The 26,640-nt window shown below is 39.3% G+C and overlaps 1 protein-coding gene and 1 non-coding gene across 3 annotated transcripts in view; both read right to left on the bottom strand.

Annotated features, from left to right (window-relative positions):
* GABRG3 (gamma-aminobutyric acid type A receptor subunit gamma3) overlaps positions 1 to 26,640 on the bottom strand; it is a 612,638-nt gene that overhangs the window by 425,904 nt on the left and 160,094 nt on the right. The gene's annotated exons all lie outside the window — the stretch shown is intronic.
* On the bottom strand, positions 24,023 to 24,129 carry LOC146406432 (U6 spliceosomal RNA). The gene has a single exon (XR_014833352.1). It is a non-coding gene; the product is annotated as a U6 spliceosomal RNA (small nuclear RNA).

Here is a 26,640-nt window from a genome sequence, read left to right on the forward strand (position 1 = left end):
AACTTACACAACTCAACAGCAAAAAAAAAAAAAAAAAAAAAAAAAAAAACAACTGAAAAATGGGCAGACCTAAATAGACATTTCTCCAAAGAAGGTATACAGATGGCCAACAGGCACATGAAAAAATGCTCAACATCAGTAATTACTAGATAAATGCAAATCAAAATTACAATGAGGTACCACCTCACACCAGTCAGAGTGGCCATCAGTAATAAGTCAACAAATAACAAATGCTGGAGCGGGTGTAGAGAAAAGGGTATCCTCCTTCACTGTTGGTGAGAATTGAATTGGTACACCCACTACGGAGTACATATGGAGGTACCTCAGAAAACTAAATACAGAACTATCATATGACCCAGCAATCCCTCTCCTGGGCATATATCCAGACAAAACATTGATTGAAAAAGACAAATGCACCCACACATTCATTGCAGCACTATTCACAATAGCCAAGAAATGGAAACAACTTAAATGTCCATTGACAGATGAATGGATTAAGAAGATGTGATATATATATACACAATGGAATACTACTCAGCCATAAAAAGAACAAAATAATGCCATTTGCAGCAACGTGGATGGAATTAGAGACTCTCATACTAAGTCAAGTAAGTCAGAAAGATAAAGACAAATATTGTATGATATCATTTATATCTGGAATCTAATATATAGCATAAATGACCCTATCTGCAGAAAAGAAACAAACTCATGCATTTGGAAAACAGAGTTGTGGTTGCCAAGGGAGAGGGGAGGGAGTGGGATGGACTGGGAGTTTGGGGTTAGTAGATGCAGATGGTTGCATTTGGAGTGTATAAGCAATGAGATCCTGCTGTATAGCACAGGAAACTATATCTAGTCACTTGTGATGGAACATGATGGATAATGCGAGAAAAAGAATGTGTGTGGATATATATATGTGTGTGTGTATATATGTATATATGACTGGGTCACTTTACTGTATAGCAGAAATTGACAGAACAATGTAAATCAACTGTAATAGAAAAAATTAAAATCTTAAACAGTAAAAAAAAAAAAAAAAAAAAGAAAGAAAGAAAGAAAGAAAGAAGGGGCCAGGCCCTTATATTGTGCCTAGAGAGAAGTAAGAACGAGGCGAGTCACTTTTCAGTTTTAAAATAATGACTTCCTGAATGTCAAATTCATTTTCCCACCAGCTGGAGCTGCCCAAGGGAACTTATTCCTCTCCACAGTAGCATAGTTCCAGGGTATAAACAGACTGTTCCTGCCAGGGATCCTAGAGCAATGTCTAATCTCATGGTGGCAGATTTCTGGACACTTCTACCTTCTGCGACTGTTGGGACAGCCCAATGATCCTAAATGTATGTCTAAATATTTCTAAAGAACCTGTCATTGTCATCTCCAAGCACCCAAACCCCATGTGCATATCCAACTTCAGAATGATTCTACCTTCTGAATCATCAGAGATTAAAGAGGGCTGAGTATAGTTTCTGTGTTAATGTTGAATCAGTGGTTATCTTCCCATTTCCCTGAATCAGGTCTTCAGATATTTCTGAAGTATCTGAAAGAAGCATTCACAGGGATCTGTGGATGGTTCAGAGGTCTGGGGAAAAGGAGGAGGGTCAGGCTCAATGGGGAGGTATGCAGTCTAGCCAAGAAAAACCATGTCCTTGAAGTGACTGCCTGGAGCAATGGTTATAGGCAATGTCACTGAGAAATAAAATGAAATACAAAAGCAAATCTGTGGCAAGTAAAAATCATTACTTATGGCCTCAAGCAGCAACTACTTAAAAAAAAAAAAGCTGGTTTGTGCAGGAGAGCACTCTATAGCTTCTTAATATAGACAGGTCATGTGGTATTGTGGAAAGAGAGGAGGCTGGGAATCAAAACACTTGGGTTTGATCAACGACACTTTTTTTACAGGGATAATAGTTAGAAAACCCGAATGTGAATTTCTTCATGTGGAAAACAAAGGAAATAATGCCTTCTCTCCTATATTAAAAGGTTATTTGACAAATTTGTGAACTCATTATTATCGGTATACACTAATAAAAAAAAAAGGAACTTGGAGGAAGCAGAAATAATCTACAGAGAAATAGCATAAAATAAACTGTCATTAATAGCCTCATAGAGATTTAAAAAAAAATATTGCATCCAGTAGACTAAGAAAAACATTCATAAAACAAAATGAGCTCTTTGAAAAAAAAAAAAAAAAAAACACATTCCAAATAGAGGGAACAGAAGATAAAGCTGAGGAAATCTATGACCCAAGATTAGAAAAACAAAGATGAAAAAGAACAGGAAAAGTATACGTAAAATAGCAGGGGATCCCTTCAGAAGTTATCTGAACTACAGGAATTCTAAAAATTAGAATGAGAGAATATATATTAAGAAAATTAGTGAAAAAAATATTTTGAGACTTTATTCCTGGACCTGCAGGGCAGAGTTTCCATGTCAAAAAGGATTCCTGACCATATATAAAGTACAACATATTTTAAAAGTCCGAAATAAATCACAGTGCTATGAACTAGTAAACTACTAAATTAGTTTTATATTATTACTCATAGATATTAGGTGGCTAATTAGCACATCCATACAATGGGAGGGAATAAAACACAAATTTTCTTTTCTTTTTTTTCTTTTTCTTTTTTCACAGCCACACCTGTGGCCTATGAACATTCCCGGTCCAGGGCTTAAATTGGGGCCACAATTACAGGCCTATACCACAGCCACAGAAACACCAGATCCAAGCCACATCTGCAACCTATGCCACAGCTTGCTGCAATGTGGGATCCTTAACCCACGTGAGACCAGGGATCAAACCTGCATCCTCACTGAGACAATCTGGGCCTTGCCCTGCTGAGCCACAACAGGAACTCCCAAAATTATTTTCTAAAAATATTTTATGACATAAGAAAATGATCTACATAGAAGTTGAAATGGGAAATTTTTTTTTAAAATGGGATATCTGAATTCAGTTACAGAGAGCTTAGAAGTTGTCACTTATACTTTATGACAAGAAAAAGCTAGACAAAATGAAACTCAACAGCTTTTCTTGGGGGAGTTCCCATTGTGTTGAGGGCGTTAAGATCCTGATGAGCTACAATCCAATTCAACCTCCAGCCTGGGAACCTCCATGTGCCACAGGTGTGGCCATAAAAAGAACAAAAAACAAACAAACTTTTCTTTGAAAAATCCAAGAACTAAAGTCATAAAGAAAATGACCAGCCCAACATCTGGAGAGATAAGCACATTTTGAGAGGTAAGTAATGACGATGTTCCTGCTTGGGGCAAAAGTAACATGAACCATAAAATAAGAGGAACAATGAAACAATGATTCACTGGAAGCTGCATAAAGATCTGACTGAAAGTGAGACATCCTCTGGGCCCCATCAAATGTGACATCCCATGCTTCCCTGGCCTTTACTTCAGGAACCCCCCATATTTTGTGATATTGTGATTTATAATAAAAAATTATATAGTTGGTTTTCTTCATTTCCAGCACAGAGTTCCTAAAACCCTTGGAACCCTTGGAGTTGTTGGAAAGCAATAGAGTTGTCTTTGATTATGTGTCTGAGGTGACTTTTGGACCACGCCTAAGGATGGGGCCTGGTGTTAGGAGAAGCAACCATGTGATTAGAGGGTTGGAACCTGAAGCCGCACATCCCCTGACCTCAGATCTCTGGGGATGTGAGAAGGGCTGGAGGTTCAATCAATAGCTAATGGCAAATAATTTAATCAATTAATTAAATCATGGATTAAATTAATAAATTCATTGATTTAATTTGATACTTGTGCCTAAGTAATGCAACCTCTATAAGCATCCAAAAGAATGTTTGGAGAGCTTCCAGTATGGTAAACAAGTGTAGATGTAGAAAGCAGAGCATGCCCAGAGAAGGTATGGAAGCCACATGCCTTTCCCATACCTTGCCCTGTGAATTGCTTCCATCCAGCTGTTCCTCGGTTATAATGAACTTGCAGTAGTAAGTGAATGCTTCCCTGAGTTCTGTGAGCCATTCTAGCAAAGCAATCAGACCCAAGGAGGGGTGGTTGGAATCCCTGATCCATAGCCAGTTGTTCAGAAGCACAAGTGACAGACTGGACCTGCAACTGATATTTGAAGAAGGAGGTCAGGCAGTCTTGTGGGACTGAACCCTTATCATATGGAATCTGATGGTATCTCCAGGTAGAAAGTGTCAGAACTGAGCTGAACTACAGGACACCTAGTCGGTGTCAAGAGAATTGCTTATTGGTATGGAACCATACCATGCACACACACATTGGAACTGATGATCAGAATCCTTATATTCTCATGGAAAAGATCCAAAATAGATTCCGTCATGGTCCTGGTAGGGGAAAGGTAGAGAAATTATTGTGAAGCATCCACAGAGCTTTCTCAATAACAAGTGCCTACCCTCCAGGGGAAATGACTTTGCAAGAGCAAAATTCTGAAACTTTATTTCACCTGGAAGAAAGGTGTAGAAAGAAAATCTAACCACAGGAGTATGGACAGAAACACTTGTGAAGCCCACAGCTCTGAGATGTAGGTCTGTTAAAAGTCTAAGGCTCTATCAGAAAAGTATAGAATGCTCCCCTACCCCACATAGAAGCCACACCAAGGCAGCTCCAGTATAATAACAGTGGGTTATAGCTGAAATAGCTGCAAGATAGAGACTCTGGAAGATAGCTGGTTCTGGGACCAGGGAGGGAATATACAACATGAGCCTGGAGAATCTTATAGCACCAGAAAGTAAGGAAGCACACACACACACAAAACAAACAAACAAGTAACAACAACAAAAAAACTCCACAATGGAGATATGAAAACTAAATATTATGTGATATCCTCAATGGGATCCTGGACTAGAAAAATAAACCCCACTGTTTTATATATTCTATAGGGAAAAACAAATGAAGTAAGGAGTTCAGTTAAGGTGGGTATCAATATTTGCTCACCCCTTGTGACAAACAGATCATATTGATGTAAGATGTTAACAAAAGAGGAAACTAGGTGTGAGATATATGGGTACTTACTTACTGTACTATTTTCATGACTTTCCTGTAAATCTAAAACTATTCTAAAAGTAAAAACATTTCTTTTAAATGGCATAGCATTGGAGATAATATGACCCTACTTCTCTTTTATAGATGACAATGTGTAAAACTGAAGAGATTGCATGGAGTTGTTCAAAGAAACCATCTGTACAGGGAGATTTCTTTTGAGGGAACTTTGTAATTACAATTTCAATTTCGATAGTAGCTGTAGGGAGATTTAGACTCCCTATATATAATCCTATTTGGGGTTGGTAGTTAGTAGTTTTCAAGGAATTGGTCCATATCTTAAAGTCATTGGATTTTTGAGCACCAAGTTTGTCAAAACATTTCCTTATTACTTATTTAATAGCTGCAGGATTCCTAGTGCTACCTCTTATCACATTCCTAATAATGATAATTTGCATCATTTCCCTTCTTATTTTTGTCAGTTATGCCTACCGATTTCATTGATATTTTTGAAAAAGCAACTTTTGTTTCATTGATTTTCTCTATTCTTTGCCTGTTTCATCTCAAATGATTTCTGATCTTATCGTTAGTATTATCTTCATTCTGTTTGCATGGGTTTATTTTGCGTTTCCTTTTCTAATTTCTTGTAGGAATTTAAATTACTGACATGAAATCTTTCTTCATTTCTAATCTAAGTATTTCTTGCTGTAAGTTTCCCTCTCGGCACTGCTTTAGCTTTTACCCTACATATTTTGGTTTGCTTTCATTTTTATTCAGTTCTATGTATTTTTAATTTAAAAATTTTCAAAATTTTTGATGACTGGATTATTTATAAGTGTGTTCCTTTCCATTGGCTGAGAGATTTCCTTGTTGTCCCTCTGTTACTTATTTCAACTTTGCTTTATGGACACAGAACAAACTCCATATGATTTAAATTATCTTAAATTTGTCGAGGTTTGCTTTATGATCCAGCAAATGGTCTATCTCGGTAAACGTTCTCCGAGCACTTGAAAAGAATCTGTATCCTGCTGCTGTTAGGTGAAGTAGTTCATATATGTCATTTCAATCCTATTGATTGATTGTGCTGATCAGATTTCCTGTATATTTCCCAAGTGGATTTATATATTTCTTCTTTCAGCTTTTTAAGTTTTTGCTTCATGTATTTTGAGGTACGCACATTTAAGATCATTATATCTTCTTGGGGCACTGATCCTGTTGTCATTGTGTAAAGTCCCTCTTTTTTTTTTTTCCATTTTAGTTGGTTTACAGAGTTCTGGAAATTTTTCTACTGTACAGCAAAGTGACCCAGTCACACACACACACATATATATACACACTCTTTTTCCTTACATTATCCTCCATCATGATCCATCGCAAGTGACTAGATATATTTCCCTATGCTATAGAGCAAGATCTCACTGTTTACCCATTCCAAAGGCAATAGTTTGCATATATTAGCCCCAGATTCCCAATCCATTCTACTCCTTCCCCATCTCCCTTGGCAAAGACAAGTTTGTTCTCCATGTCCATGCGTTCCTTTTCTGTGGAAAGGTTCATTTGTGTCATATATTAGATTCCAGATATGTGATATCATATGGTATTTGTCTTTCTCTTTCTGACTTACTTCACTTGGTATGAGAGTCTCTAGTTCCATCCATGTTGCTGCAAATGGCATTATTTTGTTCTTTTTACGGCTGAGGAGTATTCCATTATGTGTGTATATATATATATATATATATATATCACATCTTCTTAATCCATTCATCTGTCAATAGACATTTAAGTTGTTTCCATGTCTTGGCTATTGTGAATAGCGTTGCAATGAACGTATGGGTGCATTTGTCTTTTTCAAGGAAAGTTTTGTCTGGATATATGCCCAAGAGTGGGATTGCTGGGTCATATGGTAGTTCTATATTTAAGTTTTCTGAGGTAACTCCATACTGTTTTCCACAGTGGTCGTACCAATTTACATTCCCATCAACAGTGTAGGAGGGTTCCCTTTTCTCCACACCCTTTCTAGCATTTGTTATTTGTGATAAAGTCGCTCTTTATTTCTAGTAGTTTTCTTCATCTTGAATTATATTTTATTACATATTAACATATCTCTCCTGCTTTAACTTTTAATTTAATATTTGTATGGTATAAATTTTCCATGCTTTTACTTAATAGTTTTTGGCCACAGTGTACAGCAGATTGATGCAGGATCTCAGTTCCCAGACCAGGGACTGAACCTAGGCCACAGTGGTGAAAGCACCTAATCCTAATCACTATATCACCAGGGAACTCCCCCTCCCATTCTGTTACTGTTAACCTACCTATATTGTTGAACTTTAAATGAGCTTCTTGTAAGCAGCATACATTTGGGTCATTTAAATTTTCTTTAAAATTTTTAATCTACTCAGCTTATTTCTTATTTTTTAAATTTATTTTTATTTATTTTTTTATTTTTTATTGAAGTATAGTTGATTTATAAAGTTGTGTTAGTTTCGGGTGTACAAAGTGATTCAGTTCTATATATATCCATTCTTTTTCAGATTTTTTTCCCATACATGTTGTTACAGAATATTGAATAGATTTCCCTGTGCTATACGGTAGGTTCTTGTTGATTAACTATTTTATGTATAGTAGCGTGTATATTGCTAGTTCCAAATTCCTAATTTATCTCCCCCCATCTCTTCCCCCTTGGTAACCATGAGTTTGTTTTTGAAGTCTGTGAGTCTGTTTCTGTTTTATAATTAAGTTCATTTGTATCATTTTTTCAGATTCCACATATAAGTGATATCATAAGGTATTTGTCTTTCTCTGTCTGACTTACTTTACTTAATATGATAACCCCTAGGTCCTATCTCTGTCTTTTGATCAGTGTATTTTGACCACTTACATCTAAGATCATTATTGATCTATTAGGGCATAAATCTGTCACTTAACATTAAATTTTCTATTTTTTTTAATATGGTTCTTCTAATTTTACTTTTAAATTTTAAAAATTTTGGAGTTCCCGATATGGAGCAGTGGAAATAAATCTGACCAGGAACCATGAGGTTGCAGGTTCGATCCTTGGCCTTGCTTAGTGGGTTAAGGATCCAGCATTGCTGTTAGCTGTGGTGTAGGTCATGGATGCGGCTTGGATCTGGCATTGCTGTGGCTGTGCTGTAGGCTGGCTGCTGTGCTGTAGACTGGCAGCTGTAGCTCTGATTAGAGCTCCGATTAGAGCTACAGCTGCCAGTTTAGCCTGGAAATCTCCTAGCCTGGGAATCACCATATTCCGTGGGTGCGGCCCTAAAAAAAAAAAGCAAAAAAAAAAATTAAAAATTTAGAGTTACACACAGATAACAATGGCAGGAAATGCTGCAATTTGTTACAATGACTGTTTCTATACTCTATGATTTTGGTTACTTATATTTCTGTGTACTGCATTTTCCATCTCCTATTCAACTGAGGAGATGGAGAACTCCTGGGATTTTGTTCCTACCCAAACAGACTAACCCTGTTATGAGGAAAAAGCTATAACAAGATTCCCACTGACACCAGTTTAACATCTCACAGGAAAGATAAATCGTGCCTAACTGGTGTCTGTATAACAAACACATAACAACCATACAGGTAGCTCTCAGTGTTTCCTCAGTGATTGAATGAGTGACAGAAAAGGATTAACACAACCCATAAACAAAACTATAGAAAAAGAGGCAGCCGTCAAACTTTAAAATACTCTCAAAATTCACATCTCACTAAGGCTGAGTGAAGAGCACCCACATTCATAACTCAAAAACCAGTACATCTTGGCTATTATCGGGCCATGTTTGTGAACCTACAAAAGCCTCCAGAAAGCAAGAACACTTGACCAGTCTGAATTAGTCTATCCTTGTTTATACATTTGATTTAGTCAAGTGCCATGGGCAAAAAGCTAGAAAACAAGATATCATAGAAAAAATTACTGAAATCATTATTTCGAAGTAGAATGAACAGCTGAACATTCTACAAGTGGGAGCTTACGAGGGTCATTTTCCATGTGCCTTCATGTTTCATTAGGAGCAAGGTTTTTTCCCTTTCCCAAACACTATAAGGCAAAGGATAGTCATTCTCTGTGACCACATACACTGCCATGAAACTGCCTCAATGAGTAATTTACACATATTGAACTGCACAGTTCCATAGGGTTCTGGCTGAGCTAGCCTTTTGTTCATTAAAAGCAAGTGCTTATTTATTTCCTCCCTAACCATTAAAGAAAGCCCTAACCATGAAAAGCAGCTATGTCAAATGATCATTTAAAAGGCAGTCATTTAAAAGGCATATATTCTATACTTGAATGCATTCATAAGCGCCAGGAGAAAGCTGTGGGCAGATATACCCCAAGCTATTGACAATGGTCACCTCAGGCAGGTGGGAAGGAACAGAGAATAGAAAGGGGCGTTAGCTGTTTTAACAGTGTTGTACTGTATGCCTGTTACAATAGATATGTAAAACTGTTGTAATTTCTAAAGCAAATTAAAGAAAGATTTAAAGGGGAGGCCACTCCTTTTACCTTTCTCTTCTCTGGGCTGCCTGCTCATACCTTGCTTGGTATTTATAAATACTGGTCCTGTTGCTCCCAACTCCCTTCCCTGCAGAGCACCTCTGTCTTATCTGAGTGAGCCTGGCTGTGAGCCCCCCTGGGGAATTCAGGACTCCCACGTTAACTACGCCTGAGTGGAAGTCTTTGACTTGAGGCTTTGACAGCCAGGCGGTTGACTTTTAAGCATTAAACGGAGATAACGTGAAGGAAAGAGGAGTCAGTTCCAAGGAAAGGCTTTTCAGTGCAGACAAGTGTGGGTGTAGACTGATGGGCCAGAGAGGAGGCAAGGACCCCGGCAGGCCTGGATCTTCCTGAGACAGACTGTGGAATGTCACTGAGAGTATCACTATATGATAAGAAAGATCACACACACACATAAACACCTGTTAAATCTTCTACATGCATTTCGAGGTGAGAAAGATTATGACTACGACTATAAAAGAATAGAAAAAAATATAATATTGGTCTCTATGCTCGGTTCCTAGAACAGAGCTCTTAAAACCCTTGCAATTTCCTAAGTGACAAGAGCACTAGGAATATCTTTTGTTCTAATATTTGATCTCTGGCTCAACATCCTGACTGAGAGCTCCTCAATCCCTTGGAATTTCCTGGGTGACAGGAGCATCTATTGTACTAATGAGGTGACCTGACAGATTCAGGATGGCGGCCAGTCACCAGAAAGATGAAGCCATGACTTTCCAGGCACACTTTTCAGGCACATATCCCTCCTTCAAACCTCCAGGAAGGGGAGAGAGGGTGGAAATGGAGCTAAGCATTAATTATGTTTATATGATGAAGCCTCCATAAAAATCCCACTAGTACAGGGCTAGGAGAGCTTCCAGGCTGGGGAACACATCCCTGTACCAGAAGGGGCAGTACACTCCAATACCACGGGGACAGAAGCACCTATGCTCGGGACCCTCCCAGAGCTCACCCTGTCTACCTCTTCATCTGGCTGTTAATGCATTTTTTTTTCATTTTTTAAAGTTTTATTGAGGTATAGTTGATTTACAATGTTGTGATAATTTCTGCTATACAGCAAAGTTCTTGTTATACATGTACGCACATCTGTGTATTCTTGATAGCAGTCTTTATTGCATAATGCACCAGTAAACATGAATGTTTCCCTGAGTTCTGTGAGCCAACTTAGCAAATTATCTAACACAAGGAAGTAGTCATGGAAAGCCTGATTTACAGCTGATTCATCAGAAATACAGGTGAATTACAACTGGCATCTAAAGAGGGAACTGCCTTGTGTGACTGAGCCCTTACCCCAAGGAGCTTAAGCTACCTCCAGGTAGAAAGAGTCAGGATTAAGTTCAACTGTAGCACACTCAGCTAAGTGTCACAGAATTGCTGGTTGCAGGGAAAAAAACCCACAGCTGGTGTCAGAAACGATGTGAGTGAGGCAGGCATGGGAGAGCTAAGGAGAAACATGGGAGTGGGAAGTGTTTTTCTTATACAATGACTAATACTTATTTTGTAATTCACAAATCTGAGAGTTTGGCACAATTTTTTTTTTTAACTTTTTAAGGAATAATAATCCGAAAACCATGAAAGGAGGAGTTCCTGTTGTGGCTCAGCGGAAACAAGTCTGACTAGTATCCATGAGGATGCAGGTTTGATCCCTAGCCTTGCTCAGTGGGTACTGCCGTGAGCTGTGGTGTAGGTCACAGACCTAGCTCGGATGCCATGTTGCTGTGGCTGTGCTGTAGGTCAGCAGCTACAGCTCCAATTCGACTCCTAGCCTGGGAACTTCCATATGCCTCAGACAAAAACAAAAACCATGAAAGGAAATGCAAGCTGGAAATCCTGTTGTATCATTTCTGTCAATAGAAGTTTTATCTGTATTTCCTGGGATTTTCAATGTTCAACACGTGACTAAATTTTAATATAGGTGATACCCTTGGGAGGGCTGTAGAAGAAAAAAATACAAACATGCATCCAGATCACATATTTATGTTGACAAATCAGATATTAGCAAACACACATACTAAATTCAAGTACTGAAACATATTCCCTGTTGGCACTTTCACTGAGAGAAGTGAGCTCATTAGTGTGGGGGCAATTCTGTAATTTAATTCAGAGCATCACATCCCTGAAGCACACAGTACAGAAAGCAACTTGTTCATGGGTATATGAACATAAAATTGTCTTCAGCCAGAGATTTCATAAATTGACCAGAAAGACTGAATAAGAATGCCCCCCACCATGTGAAATCTCTCTCTCCTAGAAAGCCTGTATTACTTATTATTATTATTATGGAGCCAGGCCATTTATCTGAACACCTACCCAGGGAGGGAATATGCCTCCCAATCATTTTTTCAAAGCCAAGTTTGAGTTTCTAACTCCTCCGTGGAAATTCTGATCAGTTATCCTCAAATCCCTAAATAACCAGGTCTCTAAGAATAAAGAGGCAAAGTCATAACAACAACCAGAGTCTTTCGTTTCAGAAACTGTGTGGGAAAAGGCAGTTTTTTTGTTTTTCTTTTTAGATGATTTCTACTTTTTCCATTATAGTTGGTTTACAATGTCTTGGCAATTTTCTACTGCAGAGCAAAGTGACCCAGTGTCATATATATATATTCCTTTTCTCACATTTCCTCCATCATGCTCCATCAACAGATGAATGGATTAAGAAGATGTGGTATATATACAAAATGGAATATTACTCATCCATAAAAAAGAACAAAACAATGCCATCTGCAGCAACATGGATGGAACCAGAGACTCTCATACCAAAAGGCAGTTTTGAAGATTTCCTTTTTTTTCTTTTTCTGCCACACCCGAGGCATATGGAAGTTCCCAGCGTCATGGATGAAACCAAGCTATGGCTGCTACCTATGGCCACAGATGTGGCAACGCCAGATCCTTAACCCCCTGCACTGGGCCAAGGACTGAACCCATGCCACTGCAGAAACAATGCTAGATCCTTAACCCACTGTGCCACAATGGAAACACTAGGGTTTTATATTTTTAAGATTAAAATGAAATAACTGGCTCCATGAGCTTCTAATATGGATGGACAGCAGACAACATGTTTAAATGAACAAGTGGCCCTTGCTAAGCAGAGACCAGGACACTTCTGAAGACCTCTGACACCAGAAGGCCTTGTTCACATTTAGTGGCCTCCCTGCCTCTAAGTTGTGTGGGTACTAGAATTACACACTCAGCCATGCCCGCGGTGAAAAGCCTCCCCCATACTCAAAGTCATGAACACCCCGAAGTCTTCACTGTATACAACTATGTCCAAGTCTTTCTTAATGCATCCATATGCGTAATACAAAAAACATGCTCTCCGATGGGCATTTTGACTTTCTTTTTAAGATCATCACAGGTTCACATTCCGTCTTAGGAAATAAGGCAGATAGTACCCGTGTATTCTTTACCTGGTTTTTCCCAATGGTAACATTTTGCAAAATGATAATACAAATTCACAATCAGTATTCATCAACTTTTTAAAAATTTTATTAAAGTATAGTTGATTACAACGTTGTGCCACATTTCTTTTTTCATATTATCTTCCATCATGGTCTGTCCCAAGAAATTGGATACAGTTCCCTGTGCTATACAGTAGAACCTCATTGCCCATCCATTCTAAATGTAACTGTTTACACCTACTAACCCCAAACTCCCAGTCCATCCCACTCTCTCCCCTTCCCCACTTGGCAACTATTCTCTATATCTGTGAATCTGTTTCTGTTTTGTGGATAGGTTCATTTGGGCCATATTTTAAATTCCACATTTAAGGGATATTATATAGTATTTCTCCTCTTTCTTCTTCTTTTTTTTTTTCTTTTTTTGTCTTCTTGCTATTTCTTGGGCTGCTCCCGCGGCATATGGAGATTCCCAGGCTAGGGGTCCCAGGCGTAGGCCAGAGGCTACAGCAACGTGAGATCCGAGCCGTGTCTGCAACCTACACCACAGCTCACGGCAACGCCGGATCATCAACCCACTGAGCAAGGGCAGGGACCGAACCCGCAACCTCTTGGTTCCTAGTCGGATTCATTAACCACTGCGCCACAACGGGAACTCCTATTTCTCCTCTTTCTGACTTACTTCACCTAGTATGAGAATCTCTAGTTGCATCCATTTTGCTGCAGATGGCATTATTTCACTCTTTTTTATGGATGAGTAGTATTCCATTGTGTACCTGTACCACATCATCTTATTCCATTCATCTATTGATGGATATTTAAGTTGTTTCCATGTCTTGGCTATTGTGAATAGTGATGCAATGAACACTGGATTGCATGTATCTTTTGGAATCACAGTTTTGTCTGGATATATGCTAGGATTCATTGACTTTATTCAGAACTCACCAGTTTGCTTGTATTAATTGTGTAAATGTGTGGGAACTTATTTTATGCTATTGAATCATGTGTAGATTCACATCACTTCCATCACAGAGGTGTTCCATTATAAGAATCCCTCATGAAACTCTTTTATATCCATGATTATCTTTTGTTTGCCTCCCCACTCATCCCCCAACAGCTGGCAACCACTAAGCTAGTCTCTGTTGATATACTTTTCTCATTTCAATGTTATATAAATGATATCACTCAGTATACAACCTTTTGAGTAGGTTTCTTTCATTTCACCCAATTCCCTTGAGAAACATCCAAATCATTTGGTGTGACAACAGTTCATTACTTTTCATAGCTGAGTAGTATTCCATGGTAGACTGCAGCAAAGGCTGTGTAATCATTCTAATCAACTGAAAAAGATCTGGCTATTTTCAGATTTGGAATTACACATAAATCTGCTATGAACAAGTTTGTACAGCTTCTTGTGTAAGTTTTCATTCCTTAGGGACAAATGCCCAAGTATGTAACAGGTTAGATTATAAACACACGCTGACTTTCGTAAGAAACTGCCAAACTATCTTCCTGACTGACACATTTTACATTCTTACCATCAACATATAAGTGATCTGAATTCTCCACATTTTGGTTCCAAGTGCCAGCATTTAGCATTAATACTATTCTTTTGTTTCAGTCCTTCTGATAGGTCAATAGTGATATCTTTTTGTGGTTTTAATTTGTATTTCCTAATGACTAATAATGATGCTAAACATCTTTTATTTGTCATCTCTTTTCTCTGGTGAAATAGCTCTTCATGTTTTCCTATATTCTAATTGGCTCGGTTGGTTAGTTTTTTACAGTTAAGTTCTGAGATTCCTTTAAAATTCAAGATCCTAGTCTTTTGTTGGGTATGTGGTTTGCAAATATTTTCTCTCAGTCTATAACCTGTCATTTCATTCTCTTGGAAGGTCTTTGGCAGTGTCTTAATTTTAATGAGGTCAGCTTATCAGTTTTTCTTTTTATGAATCTAGGTCAAGTCTAAACATTATTTTGACTAGCCTAGATCCTAAGGATTTTTCTATTTTAAAAATAAAAGCTTATAGTTTTACATTTTATTTGGTGTTACTTTTTTCACATAAAGTGTGAAGCTAATGTTTAAATTTTATGGGCATTTTGTCTGTTTGCCTATAGATGCTCAATTCTGTCAAAAGTCAGCTGAATATAATTGTGTGGGGCTATTTCTGGATTCTCCACATTGTTTCACTAAATTATCTGTCTATTCCTCTGCCAGACAACACTTTATTAGCGTAGCTATGTTAAAAAGTCCTGAAATCAGGTAGACTCATTCCTCCAACTTTATTCTTCTTTTTCAAAATTGTTTTAGCTACTCTAGGTGCTATACTGATCCATATAAATTTTAAATAAGCTTTCATTGTCTATATTCACCAAAAGTTTTGATAGTTTTCTAATAGGAATTGCATTAAACAGATCAAGTAGGAGAAGAATATCATCTTTATTTTGTTGAGTCTTCCAATGCAGGAATGAAATATTTCTTTATTAGGATTTCTCTGATTTCTTTCATCAGCATCTTATAATTTTCAGCACATACATGTTTTGTTAGATATATACTTAAGCATTTCAGTTTTTGGAGCAATTATGAATGCTATTATCTTTTTAATTTTGACTTCCATATGTCTTTGTTATTATACACAAGTGTGACTAAATTTGTGTGATGATCTTTTATCCTAAGACCTTGCTGAATTCATTAGTTCCAGGTGTATTCTGTAGATTTCTTATGAAAAACAATAGATAATCGGGTTATCTGCAAATTGACAGACTTTGCAGATATTTTCCTTTTTTTTCCCTCTTTCCAATCTGTATGCCCTTTATTTCTTCTTGCCATACTGCAGTGGCTTGAACCTCCAGTACTATGTTGAATGAGATCTGTGAAAGCATACGTCCTTGCCTTGATTCTGATTTCAGTCTTTCATCACTATGTCTAATGTTAGCTGTAGGTTTTTTGTTTTATTTATTTATTTATTTATTTATTTATTTATTTATTTATTTATTTCTCAGGCGTTTGCACTGTTATTTAAATTTTTTTTATTATTTATTTATTTATTTATTTAATTAATTTTTTTTGGTCTTTAGGGCTGCACCCGTGGCATATGGAGGTTCCCAGCTAGGGTTTGAATCAGAGCTATAGCTGCCGGCCCACACCACAGCCACAGAAACGCTGGATCTGAGCTGTGTCAGCAACCTACACCACAGCTCATGGCAATGCCAGATCCTTAACCCACTGAGTGAGGCCAGGGATCAACCCTGCATCCTCACGGTTTCTGGTCAGATTCATTTCTGCTGAGCCACAATGGAAACTCCTGTCATTTTTTTCAGGTTTTTATTTTTTCTATTATAGTTGATTTGCATTTTTCTCTCAATGTCTGCTATACAGTAAACTGACCCAGTATACACACACACACACACACACACATGCACACACTCACATTCTTTTTCCCACATGATCCTCCATCATGTTCCATCAAAAATGACTAGATATTGTTCCCTGTGCTGTACAGCAGGAACTCATTGCTTATCCACTCCAAGTCCAATGTTTGCATCCACTAACCCCAAACTTCCAGTCCATCCCACTCCCTCCCATTTTATTTTATTTTTTAACAATTTATTTATTTTTTTTATTTATGGCTACACCCATGGCATATGAAAGTACCTAGGTCAGGGACTTAATCTACGCCACTTAATCACAGCTGTCTGTGATCCATACTACAGCTGTGACCTAGACTGTAGCAACACCAGATCATTTAACCCACTGTGACAGGCTAGGGCTTGAACCCACACCTCCACAGAGAACTGAGTCACTATAGTCGGATTCTTAACCCACTGCACCACAGTGGGAAATCCTGTGCGAATATTTTAGATGCTTCTTATATTAATTTGAAGACATTTCCCTTTATTCCTAGTTTGCTGAGAATTTTTATATAAATAAGTATTCGGTTTTATCAAATACATTTTCTGTATCAAATGATAAGATGATTTTTTTCTTTAGTCCACTGATTTAGTGGGTTGCACTAACTGATTCAAAAGTAAGTTGAACCAGTCTTCTACACCTGATATTAAATCCCACTTGGTCATTTTGTATAACTCTTTCATAGTTTGCTGGATTCTATTTTATAATATCTGTTGAGGATCTTTGCATGTAAGTTCATCAAAGAATCTAACATGTATTTTTCCTTTTGGTACTGCCTTTATCAGTTTTGCTATCAGATAACACTAGCTTCATAAAAAGGGTTGAAGGATGTTTCCTCCTCTTCTATTTTCTGAAAGAGACAGTATAAAAATGCTATTAATTCTCCTTTAACTGTTTGATAAAATTTTCCAGTAAAACTATATGGAACTCAAGATTTCTTTGAAGGGAGTCTTTAATTACTAATAAATTTAATGGTTATAAAGAATATACAAATTTCCTTTTTCATCATGGTTTTGTTTTGATGATTGGTAAAATTTCTAATGGTTCATTTATTCTAATTTATAAAATAATGTTGAATTTGTAAGTTTAAAATTGATTATAATATTATCTTATTATCCCTTCAATTACTATAGCGTCAAGAGTGATATACTTTGTTTTATTCCTAAATTGCTGTTTTGTGGTATTTTTTTTCGGGTTTTTATTTGTCCTCTGTTTCTCTTTTCTTATCTCTTTAGGGGTCCTTGAGCATTTTTAAGCATGCCTGCTTATCTTATTTATAGCAGAGTTTTTTTGTATATTACCTGTATAGTTTTCTCTGTTTACTCTAGATATTACAATATGCATATGTAACTGTAATGGGCTAAATTATGTCCCACCTAAAATTCCTGTGTTGAAGTCCTAACCCCCAGTACCTCAGAATGCGACTGTATTTGGAGATAGTCTTTAAAGATGTAATTAAGTTATTTAAAAGGAGTTCCTGTTGTGGCATGGCAGGTTAAGAACCCAACATAGTGTCCATTTATTAAGATACAAGTTCAATCTCTGGCTTCACTCAGTGGGTTAAGTATCTGGCATTGTGGTGTAGGTCACAGATACATGGCTCAGATCTGGTGTTGCTGCGGCTGTGGTGTAAACTGCAGCTGTAGCTCTGATTTGACCCCTAGTCCAGGAACTTCCATATGCCCCTGGTGCAGCCATAAAAATAAAAAAACAAGGTCATTACGGTTTGCCCTAGTCCATTTTGACTGGTATCCTTCTAAGAAAAAGTCAGACAAAACCCTACACAGAAGGACCACATGAGGACCCAGGGAGAAGACGGCCTTCTACAAGCCAAGGAGAGAGACCTTGGGAGAAACCAACCCTGTGCACACCTTGGCCTTCTAGCCTCCAGAAGTGTAAGGAAATGAACCCAGTCTGTGGTACTCTTTCAGGGCAGCCCTAGCAAACTAATGCAATAACTTAGCATCGTCTACAGGCTACTGGTACTGACAAGTTATCACTCTGAGGGACGTGCAGAGAACTCAGAGAACTTTTTCCATTTCAGTCCTATTACCCTGCCCACGTTCAAATATAGTTGTTTGAGTGTTTCTTCTGCATACTATATTCTTACTTATCTTGGTGTTGGCATCTCTTCTTTTTCTCTTCTCATTAAGTTGTGATTTGCCTGCTTCACTGTATGAAGTGTGAGTTCTGGGTGTATCCATGGCATTTTGGATATGATATACATGGTGGCACTAGAGCTAACTGCTGTGTTATCCCTTGTTCTAAGCTCCCTGGACAGTCTGCCTAAAACTACCTGGAAAAAAAAAAAGTCTAGGCCTTGGGAAAACTGTGAATGCAGAGAGTTGTGTCTATTTCTTCCTAACCCTTTCCACCTATGTGGCTGTGCCCCAGGGTAAAGAGGTCCTATGCCTCTATGTACCCCAAGGTCTCCACTAGCCCATACCCCTGGCTTCAAAGCACTTTGTCCCACTCATCCCAGGCTTTCCCCACACAGCCTCCTGCATCACTCACATTTCTATGTTCCAGGCAGTGGACAGAGTCTGCAAGCACCTGCCTGGGGTAAGAACCTATTAGATGGGACTGAGGCAAAAAATACATCAGCCTGTGGTTCAAGAACATGTTAATGTAGAGAAAGACACAATTCAGCAATAGAGAAACAAAAATCAATGCAAAAGGGAGATGAGCAGAATCTAAACCTTGTCTCTTTCCTGCCTGAATTTCAATGTATTTATTATTTAGAAAGTGGTTCCCGATTTGAAAAATAAGCGTACAAAGAGAGATTAGTATCTCATGGTTATTTGTCCATGTCAGAAAACACACAAACAAAATACATGCCCAGAACTTGTGCTGGCATGTAAACGCAATTTCTAATTCCATGCTTTGTCTAAAATTGCCTATTCGTTTTGAAAAATTAATTTTGTTGAAGTATGGTTGATTTACAGTGTTGTGTTAATTTCTGCTGTCCAGCAAAGTGATTCAGTTATACACATACACATACCCATTTCCATATAGGTTATCACAGAATATCGCATAGAGTTTCCTGTGCTATAGGGCAGGTCTCCATTGACCATCTATTCCACATTCAAAAGTGTGCCTCTGCCTATCCCAAACCCTCCCCCTCCTATCCTGTCCTCTTTGGTAACTATACCTTTGTTTTCCATGTCTGCGAGTCTGTTTCCGTTTTGTAAATAAGTTCATTTGTTTCATTTTTTTAAATGCCATGGATAAGTGATGTCATATATTTGTCTTTGTCTGACTTACCTTACCTAGTATGATCATCTTTAAAATTGCCTATTCTTGACCAGAGATTCTTGTCTTAACACAGTTAAGCCTGCAGCTCTGCAGCTCTGCAGCTCTGCAGCTCTGCAGCTCTGCCTCAAAAGATCCAAAGATGCAAAAGCCATGAGTGCACAGGGGAAGAATCAATCCATCATCTCTCGGCTGCAAGACCCAGTTTCTCCTGGCCTCCAAAACACAACAGAGAGACAGCAGATCAGGATTCCCTATGGCCAGGGATGGGGGTTGACTGTAAAGAGATACAAAGGAAACTTTTGGAATGATGAAGATAGTCTACATCTTGATTATGGCAGTGGATACACAGATATATACATTTGTGTGTGTATGGGTTCATATTTTACACTTACCAAACTGAATATCTGAAATGTGTGCATTTTTACAGCATATAACTTACACCTCAATAAATTTGCTATAAAAAGACAACATAGGAGTTCCCATCGTGGTGCAGTGGTTAACAAATCCGACTAAGAACCATGAGGTTGCAGGTTCGATCCCTGGCCTTGCTCAGTGGGTTAAGGATCTGGCGTTGCCGTGAGCTGTGGTGTAGGTTGCAGACACGGCTCGGATCCCGCGTTGCTGTGGTTCTGGTGTAGGCCGATGGCTATAGCTCCGATTCGACCCCTAGCCTGGGAACCTCCATATGCCGCAGGAGCGGCCCAAGAAATAGCAAACAAACAAACAAACAAAAAAAAGACAACATAAAAAAAGAGACATAATATGTCACCTGGTTTATCATGTACATTTTAGCCACTACCCAGACTAGATGCTCTTGAAGGGCAAGACTTTCTCTGACCAGAACACAGAGTCTAGGGCCTTGACACAATTTTATGTGATGAATATCGGTTCAACTGAATGACAAATAGGAAGAGGAAATACATGGAAACCAGAGCCCTGCTTTGTGTGATGGCATGTACTGTGAGTCCGTGGAAGAATAATCTGGCATGATTGTGTGTAAGCTGATTGTCTATATTTCTCTGGGAACGGGACGTGATGAATTGGTGCATTTCTGAATGTAAGAATCTTCAGCCTGCCAGGCTGACCATATGGTGGCTGTTCATCTGCTGTTATCATCCAGGTCAAGTTGAACTGTTGGGAAGTGGAGCCACAGTGGGCAGAGAGGAGGGGAAGTGGGCCCCCTGGGAAATTCTCCTGCCAGGAGGAATTCGGCCTCAGAGTGCAGGCAGACACTGAGCCCGCATCCATGTGCAAAGACTAGAGTGGTGTGAACAGAGAAGCTGGAGAGCAGAAAGGTGGGGATGGGGTGGGGGCTACCCTCTCTGGCTTCCCCTTAAGGAAGTACATCGGTCTGGCCAGAAGGCAGAGGGTGGGGAGACACAAGAGTCTGGGATGTCTCCTCAAGGTAGCCCCAAGAGGCCCCTCCACAGAGGCTAGATTCCCAAACCCTGACTCCACAGAACACAGCCTCCCAAGGGAAACAGCCAAATTTAGTTAAAGATGGGGGAGCAAGTTACCCTGTCTCCCTTCCTTGGCTTTGGCCTCACTCAGTGCTAGCAAGTGATTAGTACGAGCTCCGGGGAAGTTTTGTGAATTGTAATGAGAGACAAACGCCTGTGATTCCAGAAGAAAGGGATTCCACTGTCAGATACCACTACACTACAGTACAGCACCAAATGCCTAAAAGGAGATGGAAGCCTAGCCAAAGAAGATCATTTAGAATGAGAAAGTTTCAATTTCCCCCATCTGAGTTAGGAAAGTGATAGGCAGTGAGGCAGAGAAGGAGGATGTGATTATGGGCTAGGTCTTGATTTCAAGAACTCTCCGTTGCCGTTATTTATATAAGTGTATGTGGCATATGTGGAGTTCCTGTCATGGCTCAGCAGTTAGCAAACCCAAATGGCAGCCATGGGGACGTGGGTTCAATCCCTGGCCTTCCTCAGTGGATTGAGGATCCGGCATTGCCATGAGCTGTGGTGTAGGTCACAGATGTGGCTCAGATCCTGCGTTGCTGTGGCTGCGGTGTAGGCCAGCAGCTGTGGCTCCAATTTGACCCCTACCCTGGGAACCTCCATGTGCCATGGGTGCAGCCCTAAAAAGACAAAAAAAAAAAAAAAAAAAAAAGAACCAACAATAAAAGGTGTGTGTATGTGTCTGCATATTTGTCCTATAAAGCTCCATACCTATATCCAGGCACATTAGCCAAAATAAGTGTATTGAGGCCTTCACTCGACAGAGTTGCTGACAGCCAGCTACAAAGAAGCATGAGCTGGACACTGTCAATATGATGATGTAAAGACAGGCTAAGTCTGGTCCCTATGGAATTAACTGACCCTTCATTTTTTTTTTTTTTTTAATTTACAACTGGAGACATTGATAATGACAGACAAGCCAGTATTACACTGCTTGTTTGCAGAGATCCCGGTCTCTCAGTTGAGACTGTCAAGGTTCCATATGGAGGTCAAAAATTTGACTCATGGCTGTAAGAAAAGATGGTATAGAAGTTAATGACACAGGTACTTATGATGTATTTGTGGGAAAAGCTGACTAAAAACACTACCTCCAGTACAAACTATACACGTATATGTGTGTGTATGTGTTGTCATCACGCATATATCTGGAAAACTATATTCCAAAATGTAAGTGGTGATATTTAGGATTTGTTTTTCCTTCTCTGTGTTTTTATATATTTTCAAATTTCAACAGTAAATATTTAAAATACTTTGGTGATCAGAGAACATTTTTTTTTCGTCTTTTTGCCTTTTCTAGGGCCGATCCCACAGCATGTGGAAGTTCCCAGACTAGGAGTCTAATCAGAGCTGTAGCCGCCAACCTACGCCACAGCCAAATCAACTCAGGATCAGAGCCGTGTCTTCGACCTACACCACAGCTCACAGCAATGCCAGATCCTTAACCCACTGAGCAAGGCCAGGTATCAAACCTGCAACCGGATGGTTCCTAGTCGGATTCGTTAAGTACTGAGCCACCACGGGAACTCCTAGAGAATAATTTTCATGGTGGATGTTTTTCAAATTACCTTTTAAGTGTAGAATAAACACAAGGGATAGAAATGTTCTTAGGCCCCACCACACCAAATAAGAAGGCATCTGTCTCTCCCTGCTCGCAGCAGAACTATGGCCAATCCACCTATGTGCTCTGGGTCTCTAGAATCTGGGCATCCTCTCCCCAGGGTCAGGGGCTTCTCTTAGAACTCAGGAAATAAGACTGCAATGCAACCATCTATTTTCCTTAGTTGAGACTGAGGATTGCTGCTTGCTAGATGAGGCAAGTTGCAAGTATCAGCGGCAGACAACACTTCAAGAAGGCAATGTGGGAACTCCCTGGTGGTGTCATTGCAGCAGCTCGGGTCGCTGCTGTGGTGTGGGTTCAATCCCTGGCCTGTAAAACTTCCACATGCCTCAGGAACAGCCAAAAAATAAAACAACAATAACAACAACAAAAAAGCAATGTGGTACTATGAAAAGCTCCGGAGTCTGACAGTCCTTATTTGCAATCCCTGTCCCCCTACCTGCTTTGAATAAATGTGTTCAGTTTCTGAGTCCTGGTTTCCAAAGGAATAACAGGGAAATAATAGGGAAGTAAGAGTAACCCTTGCAATCTCTGAATAACTGATAACCCCATTGAAATGGGAAGGGAGGGTGGAGTGCCTGAGTCCTGGCTCAGAGCCCAGGGTGGGCACATGAAAACAGTCAGCTTAGCAAAGGTCTGTGGCCTGTCCTGAGTAATGCTAATTGTGTGTGTTTCCTATGTGCCAAGAACTTTGATATGTGATTTGCATGCATGAAACCAACTGCAGATGTCAGAACACTGCGGAAAGAATTATCATCTTCCTATTTTAAAGGAGACCCAGAGTTGACAAGGTTACCCACTTGCTCAAGATTCCACAGAGTCGGCCTTGGAACCGGGCAATATGACTAAATTTGAGCCAATACATTTCTGTGCCCACCCCCTAGACATAAAGTAAGACATTAACAAGTGCATTAATACACTGAGGGGACCTCCACCTCAGAAGGTACAATAGTGTCAATAACATTTGGAGTTCCCTCTTGTGGCTCTTTAAGTCAAACTCCTGACTTCTTGAGACTCTGTAATATGGACAGTTGGGTTTCTAGATTGAGTGTCCAAACACTGGTACCAAAGTTGTCCAACCTGGTATCTTCAGGGTTTTTAAATTTATTTTATAGAAGTATAGTTTATTTACAATGTTGAGTTAATTTCTGCAGTATAGCAAAGTGACTCAGTTATATATATACATATATATATGTCTGTGTGTTTACATATATATATATATTTATATATATATTCTTTTTTATATTTTTTTCCATTATGGTTTATCACTGGATATTGAATACAGTTCCCTATGCGCTACAGAAGGACCTTGATGTTTATCCATCCTATTTATAATAGTTTGCATCTGCTAATCCTCCCCTAAATATGGAGCACTTCATGAATTTGCATGTCATCCTTATGCAGAGGCCCTGCTAATCTTCTCTGTATCATTCCAATTTTAGTCTATGTGCTGCCAAAATGAGCACCAACCTGGTATCTTTAAAAATTTTTAAAAGTAAAATTTCTAGAGGAATTTCTTCTCACAGAAACATCCTGGCCATCAGCATATGTAACCTTTCTGTACATCCAACAGTAGAGTAAACAGCAGCAATAAAGGAAAGGCACATGGGGCTGGGATTCGTGCACCCTGGTAGGAAGAATCCCCAAACCCAGCCGGGAGCCGCGGTGCTCATCACAGGTTCCAGAGCAGCGATTATGAAGTAACCATAGCTAACACTCACTTAATGTACTGTCCTAGGAACTTCATATATTTTCTCACTAATCCTATTATTTATTATTCCCATGGTACAGATGAGGAAACTGAGGTGCAGTGCATGTGGGTGGTCTGCCCAAGGTCACACAGCAGTAAAGGGCAAAGACAGGATGTGACCAGAGAGGGCCTGGCCGAGCTCCTCCCACTTGATCACTGGATCTCCTGCCTCTGGCTCTCCAACCCGGCTGCATGAGCCTTTGGTTTGTTCCCTCTTTGCTTATACAGTCCTTTCCTCTCCTGCTGCAGACCTCAGTCCAAGGTTTTCTCCTTAGACACCAATGCACTGGGTAAGCCACCCCTCCTGAGGATATACTCTCATTCATATTGACAGCTACAGATCTAGAGGAATGGAGAGGACTAGAGAAAGATATGAAGAAAACCTTAGGAGAGGAGGTACTTTCTCAGCTGCCTTTAATTGCACCACAGGGAGTTCCTATTGTGGTGCAGCAGTTAAGGATTTGGCATTGCCACAGCTGTGGTATAGGCTGCAGCTGCAGCTCAGATTCGATCCCTGGCCCAGGAACTTCCATACGGTATGGGTGTGGCCAAAAAAGAAAGAAATGAAATGAAATGAAATGAAAAATAAAATAAAATGCACCACACAGGAATCTGAAATTCTAGCTACCAGACAGGACTTTGGGAAAACCATGGAGAAGGACCCTCTAGATGAGGGAATTAACAACAGTGGTAATACAGGGGGTGTATTACGAAGGGGAGGGATCTGCCAGCTGATGGACCTTTGGGAATGCTTTCCTTAATCTATACAAGGAAGACACTGGACAGACCATTTCAAAGATCACCTTCTATTCCAAAAATGCTATCATTCAACCTGCAGGCAAAGGAAACAAATGTTTGATAAGAACGTCCCTCTTTCCATGGCAGGACTGTCTGCCATTCTCACCAGCACTAGATCTTCGGAGACTGAGTACAACCAATCCACGTGGACTGGAAAGCACTATTCTGAGCCTCCAGAACACCAACTGGTTTCTGGCGCAAACAAGAAAAACCACAAAGTGTGTTACGGATCCTTACACAGTGGCTATATGTTAGGAACAACCGCCAAATGAAGGCATGTCGAGACAGGATGAGGTCTCAGAAAGTGGAAGGGGAAAGCAGGAGAGGTGTATAAAGGTGACTCAGGCTCTTGTCGAAATTTGATATTAGAGAAATCAAGTGAGAAAGGCACTCTGTCACACTGCACATATAATGAAAACTCACACACACAAAAAACATCCTTAACAAGGCTCAAATCTGAGGGACAGAGGCCCCTAAAGTAAACGGTCTCCATTTCTGTAAATAAAAGAAATGAAAAGCTCGTAGACCAAGTTGTGAAAATAAAATGGCTGGTGTATTAGCGGATGCAATGTGACCCAGACAGAAGTCATGGGTTAACGAATGTCATGGAGGGATTCATATAAGACAGAAAAAAGATGAGAATGTTTGAAATTCTAGATTAAAAGAACTGATGTTTGAGAAGACTTCACTATGTATCATAAGTGTATTTGATAGCACTGAATCACCAAAAATGGCAGAGTACAGACCTTGGAGCATCCTTTCCAAGAAAATAGAAAAACTTGGAAAAAATTGCCAGCATCAACCTTATCAGAATTCTCAAAGCTAGTGAAAGGTTGGCAGTAACTGAGTGAACACCTAACCATGAAGGAGGTCCATGGGAACAGGGCAGGAGAGAGCTGTGGCATTTTCATCTATCTAGGCCAACCCTCCTCCCCAGTGCAGCATCAGTCTTAAAGATAATAGCCCATGTGTCCCTGTGGGGACCTGGTGCTGGAGAGAGCAGAAGAGACCTTATTTCCAGGAAATTGTGTTTGTTGGTTTTGACCTAACAGGGCTGATGCAAGGGGTTGATTCACAAAGAAAGTAAAAAAATCTGCATAGACTCAGGACAAGTAAAAACGGTAGATCAACAATCAAAATCTTCCAGCAATGAAAAGGCCAGAAATAGATGGTTTCATGCATGAATTCTGCCAAATATTTAAAATATTAACATCAATCTTTTTCAAACTTTTCCAAAAATAAAAGGGGAGGGAATACTTTCTAACTCATTCTATAAGGTCATCATTACAAAGTCAGACGAAGATATCACAAGAAAAGAAAACTACAGAACAATATCCCTTATGAATAGGCAGGCAAAAATTCTTAACAAAATACCAGCAAAATGAGTGCAGTAGCATATTAAAGGTTTTATCTCTCATCATCAAGTGAG

This window comes from Sus scrofa, chromosome 1 (assembly GCF_054392235.1).
Source record: "Sus scrofa isolate SSC_HxYL_T2T_F1_AM1 chromosome 1, Sscrofa_HxYL_maternal_Yorkshire_Landrace_v2.0, whole genome shotgun sequence".
In the NCBI taxonomy this organism is placed as follows: Eukaryota; Metazoa; Chordata; class Mammalia; order Artiodactyla; family Suidae; genus Sus; species Sus scrofa.